Here is a 6,069-nt window from a genome sequence, read left to right as displayed (position 1 = left end):
GCGAACAAAGAAAGATAAAAAATATAAACCAAAATAATTCTCTTTTTGAAGGAAGAAGAAAACTCACTGCTTTGCCCTTATAGAAACACTTAAAAACATGCGCGTTTCATTTCCAGATAACACGTCAGTTCTTTTGAGACAAGAAAAGTCAGACTTAAGGCCTGGGACCTAACTGGAATCACTTATTGTTCAAGACTTCATTGGTTTCCCCCCACAGATTATTACTCTTCAAGTTTAACTAACAACAACAACAAAAAAGAAATGTTCCTGTAGTTTTGCACCACTGAAATTGAGAATGTGCTGTGGACTTTGTCAAAAAGAAAGATGTGAATTTAGAAAGTAGTTGAAGACGTCCTGCTCATCTGGAATGTGACCAGGTTCAGCCCATCACCATCCTTCAAATATTTTCTTACTAAATACATTTAGACAAATGAATACATTGAAATATTTTATTTGGGTTGGGAGGGGGACTTGTGAAGAAACTACCAAGTTGTGACTCTTACTGTTTGTTGGAAACTGCAAGAGCCCAGAGAGTGAGAGTCAGTCGGGACCTAAGGACGTATAATTAAATCACTCTGCTTTGTTCCATCAAGGTGACTGAAGACTAACAGAATGCATTTTCATCTCTGTTGGTGATGGAGACAATTCATGCGGTACAGAAGTTAGCCAGTCTCGTGGGAAAAGATAAAGCTTTCTGTTTTTGTTACTGAATCACAGTTCTTTCAAACTCCCTTTGTAGTGCATTGTCCCTACTGAGGAACTGGATCAGAACTCCCCTTTAATAGGTGTGTGTAGACAGACGTTAAAGTACCATGGAGTTATTAACGATGAGGGAAACGGAAGATTAACTTCCTTCTTCAAAATTGAGAGGGATCTCAGAACAAATCCTTTGGTTTTACCCAAGTTTGAGGGTCTGGAAAATGTCTTATTTAAATACACAGGTGTTTTTATGGGGCTCCAAATCTTTGTCTTGCACTGCAGTTTCCTTCCATATGTTTATTTTCAACGAACAGCTTAGACCTGATGAACTCCGTGGAAATGTTTTGTAAAGCTGCAGACCGTCCTTTCCGACAACTGCTTCTTTTGTTTAACTTGAACTTCTCAAAGAGAGTATAATTTATTATGTTTCTTGCCTACAAAACAGGGCCAGGAAGGGTACCGTTCACATGACATAAATGGGAGTTTAGTTAGATATAGTTTTATTTATTGTGATTAAAATGGATGTGACACACACACATACAAAGAAGTGAGTGTGACGCAAACATCCCTGTGCTTTGGGAAGCTCCCCGTGGCCACAGTGAAGGAAGTGAGGGAAGAGTGGAGCCAGGGAGGCCAGATTGAGAGTTTACAACAGCCCCTGGAGGAAACAGCAATGACCTTAATTAAGGTCGTGGGGAGGGAATGGAGAAGACAGAGCAGAATTCAAAGATGTTTTGGGGAGAAGATTTATTGGAAGGGTGTAGTGAAGGGGTAAGGAGATTTATTATGGCTGAAGAGTGTCTTTCTTAGATAGATAGAAACTAAATTAATTGGGACAGGGAGAGCAGAGGAAACACGCTGCTGTGACATTTTGACACTGACATGGCTTTCACACGTGCATGCAGTTCAGTCAGGAGTTGAGTTGGAAAGAGAAGGCTGCAATGAAGATGTAGCCTTAGTCGTCTCCATTTGTGTGAGAGTTGAGAGGCTGTGTATGGGGAGAGAAGGGAGGGGAGGGAGGAAAATGAGAAAACCTGAACGTGAGAGGGTGGGTGGAGGAAGAGGAGGCTGAGAAGGAGTGTCTGAGAAGGGAGTTGAGGATACTCGAGATGCCACACCCGCCACCTGAGGAATGGTTGAGCTAATGGGCCACGGTTGGCCCTAGAGAAAACAGATCCTTTTGAGGATAAAACTGTGTGTCTTTTAGATTTTTTTAAAATATGGACTGTTTAGTCTTTGTTGCTCCTGAAAGTGCTGAGGCGCTTTGTGGAAGTCAATTCTGCTTTTGTTTATGGAATATCTTTCAAAGAATAAAAACCACACAAATAAGATATAACTACCACAATGTATTTTAGTTGCCTCCCCATTAAAGACAGACTCACTGACTGTCAGCTAGGAACTACATACTGATTGGAGGGGACACTGGATGATTTCTAAGCGTCTCTGAAATCTTAGAGTCCATAAAAAGTCTGACTTTTTATGAAAGTGTCTTGCAAAACTTTAGCTCAGCTTTAAGGGGACAGTCCCATGCCACAGTGACAGCACGTATGCACAGTAAAGATGATAGTATTTCCCCTTCATTTTCTCTCCAGATGGGGACACTTTAGTCTTCCTTTCCCCATGTTGTGACCTTCAGAAATCTCATGAATTTGCCGCACGAGGAAAGAGCAGACAACTTTTCTTGCATTGTTATTTTATTTGAAACTAGGGAGGTATGTTTATAGTTGCATGTAGTTTGATAGTCAGATAATCAGTATTGTTTTTTCAGCAAACTTATCATCCCTCATAACACAAATTTGCTACTGTGGTAATGCCACATCAGAACCTGCAAATGTCCCGGAGGTTTACTCCTTTTGAGCTACCATAACCCTGTATCTGCTGTACTGAAGAAGAACGAGACAGAAACGCCCATTGTTCGTAGGGAATCCTTGAGAATACTTTCAGTGGAAGTAACCAAATGTGTTGGTCACATTTGATCCTGGTATATCCTGGTCTGGTATATCATAGCCAGGCAGGTGTGGCAGGGTTAGGAAGAATAGGACTTATTTTACAGAATCACATCTCTGATGGGCCATGTAGATTGAAGTCAGCGTGTTGGGATTACAACTAGAGTAGGCTTGACTAGAAGTTGGGTTGTTCATATAATTCCTCCTCAGTTACATAGACTTTATTATACTAAATTACAATTTGCATCATTCAAATGCAAATGAATTTCCAAAAGCCCTGTGTGGGCTTCATGTAATTTATTTTGGGCAAGATCTGTTCAATGTTTTACATATTTAAAAGAATTCAGCGATGCAGCTCATTCCAGGAAAAAGAAAAACCCCATGAATTTGAAAGTGCTCTTCCTATTGGAAGGGCTGTTGTAATCATTGGAAATTCACATCTGGTTTTACTTTGCTGACTTTCTCCCCTTGGCTTCCCTGAAGTTTATGTGACCTATGAGATTTGAGGTACTTTACCTGACTTGCCCTTGTTTCTCAGAGTCTGAATAGTCCCAGGGCAAATATGACCCCAATTCAATATTGACTGTAGAAGAAAGAAACACAAAGGAAAATTTGAAAAGCATGGCGAACTCCCAATGTTATCGTGAAAACGTGGAAGTTCATTCAATAGTAACACTTAATCTCTGGCCCTTCTGAACCAATCTGGCAGCCAACGGAACTGCTCCTAACACAGGACACTTCATAAGTCACCGAACCTCCCTTGGCAGTTTATTTTAACATCTTTGCTCCAGAAGGTAAGAAAATATTCTCCCGGCCTTTTAATATTCTCCAGCTGTTCATTGATAACTCGACATGAGGCTTATAGGGATAGAATTGCGCTTGGTTTAGATTCTACAACAGACTACAAAAGGCCTGTCTCTGTTTATCCTCTGCTCTCACTAAAGACATCTTTTCTCATCGGCCCTCGGCACTTACACTTCTTCCCTGCATTTTGGTGGGGATTCCGTGGCCGTAGTTCAGGTTACTCAGTGAGTAGTAACTCGTGTGTGCGGGCTTCTCTCCCCACCTTTTTCTGACCTGGTTCTTCCTGATGGGGAACACAGTGCAGTTCTAGGCAGGGCCCGTGGAGCGTCGATCCTGCAGCGTGTTTCATAAGAAAAAGTGTACCTGGGACACATCAGTTGGAAAACGAGTTTAGAGCTTATGATTAGAGATAGCACATGAAAGGGTCTGAGAAATTCTGCAGTACAGAGTTCCCATCTCTCTCTGTTGGACATGGCGGTAGATCGCGGTTTGTAAGGGCACCAGCTTTGAACACAGATAGACTTGGATTCGAATCTCAGGCTCACGATTAGCTGTAAGAGATGGACAAGCTACTTCCCCGTTCAGTGGGAATCCCCAGTACGCCATGTGAGCGGCGGGAAGTGTGACTTCCACTCCATAGGCACATGGGGGAGAGCAAATAATGTAACGCATACAAACGTTCGGCAGAGTGCCAAGATCAGAGTCGGCACTCAGTTACTCATTTCTAGTATAACACCCTTATCTTATTTGACTGCATGACTCTTTGGGACAACATATATAACTCTTCTAAAAAAAGCTGATGGGAAATGCTGGGTCTGGTATATTGATACCTGTATCAATATTTACAGAACTGAGCCCATCCCGTTCATATCATGTGAATTCTTTGTTAGTGGATAGTTCTCTCCCGGTGTTGTTTCGCAGATGGAATGGACAGAACTTCTGGTAAATAATGTGAAATCTACTTTGAAATATAATACACAAAGATTGTAATAAACAAAGCCTGTTTTCTGTCTTGAATATCAACAGCTAAGTTCTAAGATGTAAATGTCTTAGAACGAAGCTCTAAGAGGGAGAGTGAGAAAGAAGGGAAGTGTGTTTTCTCATGTGAAGAGGTTAATGAAGAATTCGAAGATCCGGGGAAGAAGGATGGCAGCCCAGTCATCTTTTAGAGCAGAGACGAGGTGACAAAGCTGATTATTAATAATCCTCTAGAAGGTAATCAGTCTTAAGCCCCAACGAAATGCAGGGAAAGTTTGTGGTCCACTCCCATAACTGCCCTTCTTCACTTTTTTTCTCCCTCTGAGGTCCCTCCTGTCCTTCTCGTAATTCCTGCTCACCCTGGACAACTTGCTCAGATAAAAATCTTGTGGAGCCCTGGCTGGTGTAGCTCAGTGGATTGAGCACAGGCCTGCATCTCAGACGATCGCGGTTCGATTCTCAGTCAGGGCACATGCCTGGGTTGCAGGCCAGTTCCCTGCAGGCCAATTCCCAGCAGGGGACGCACGAAGGGCAACCATACATTGTTGTTTCTCTCCCTCTCTCCTTCCCTTCCCCTCTAAAGATAAATAAATGAAATCTTTAAAAAAAAATCTTGTGGAAACCTGCCCTTAGCTAAACTTTTGAAAGGATCTGATCATCAATTCATGAAAGTGAAAGTGTAGAACAGGGTTTCTCAGCCTCTGCTTTCTCGGCATCTTGGACTGGGCGGTTGTTTACTGTGGTGAGCCGTCCTGTGCATGGTAGGATGTGGAACCGAATCTTCGGCCTCTACTTATTAGATGCCAATGGCACTCGGCACCCTATTGTGTGGCAGCAAATGATGTCCCCAGATATTGTCAAGTGATCTCTGGAGGGTAAAATTCCTCCTCTCTCCATTGGAAACCACTAAGTATAAATGTTTTACAACAGTTAAATCCACACTACTCTGTGAATTGGTGCTCTTTTTTATTGTATGTAATTTCTTATTTACCCAAGATTGAACTTGAAACAGAAAATTCACTGTAAGACACGTCAGGGAGAACGGTTTTCTATAATCACATCGAGGAGGTGGATGACTCCCTTGTGTAAACCCAAGAGGCTGAACCTGTTAGCGTGAGCAAACTCTCCTTTTCAGAGGATGGCTTGCGATGGGTCTGAGGCTTTGTTTGCATGTGTATTAAATGTTGAAGCCTATTTTCCACCCTTCACTCCAAATGTTGTTAGCAGTTGACCATCAAACAGTGAAAAGCATTTCCAGTAGTCTGACTTTTCCGTTAATAAAGCAGAATAGATCAACTGCTGGTGTTTTGTTCTTTGGTAACTGAATTAGGTTTATTGTTCAACGAATCTGATGGCAGAACAGCACTTCCAACAAAGGCAAAAAATAAATTCTAAATTGATGATATTTCAGAGTGTCTTGAAATACGCATTTGGCATTGACTCCGAAAGAGCAAGGGCTGAAATCCAAAGACTGCTGTTTTTTCTTGAATTTGCATTTGGCTTTTTGCTTCTCATCTTTTTGCATGCACATTCCCCCTTCCTTCCTTGTAGCAATTCTCTTCTGTGAACTTTTGTTTAACAAAGAGGAATGAGTGCTGTGCAATGAAAACATGGGCTGTAAATCATTTCAGCTATTTAATGT

At 41.8% G+C, this 6,069-nt stretch overlaps 1 long non-coding RNA gene across 1 annotated transcript; it reads left to right on the top strand.

The window, feature by feature from the left end:
• The first annotated feature begins 1,313 nt into the window (after nt 1-1,313).
• On the top strand, nt 1,314-4,786 carry LOC118996100 (uncharacterized). The gene is made up of 3 exons (XR_005068425.1): nt 1,314-1,470; nt 3,355-3,439; nt 4,476-4,786. It is a non-coding gene; the product is annotated as an uncharacterized LOC118996100 (long non-coding RNA).
• Nucleotides 4,787-6,069: the final 1,283 nt, after the last annotated feature.

This window comes from Sturnira hondurensis, unplaced genomic scaffold (genome assembly GCF_014824575.4).
Source record: "Sturnira hondurensis isolate 20B ecotype Veracruz unplaced genomic scaffold, ASM1482457v3 Scaffold0010812, whole genome shotgun sequence".
Lineage (NCBI taxonomy): Eukaryota > Metazoa > Chordata > Mammalia > Chiroptera > Phyllostomidae > Sturnira > Sturnira hondurensis.
Note: the sequence above shows the minus strand (reverse complement) of the source record. Positions and strands in the feature narration are given on the sequence as shown.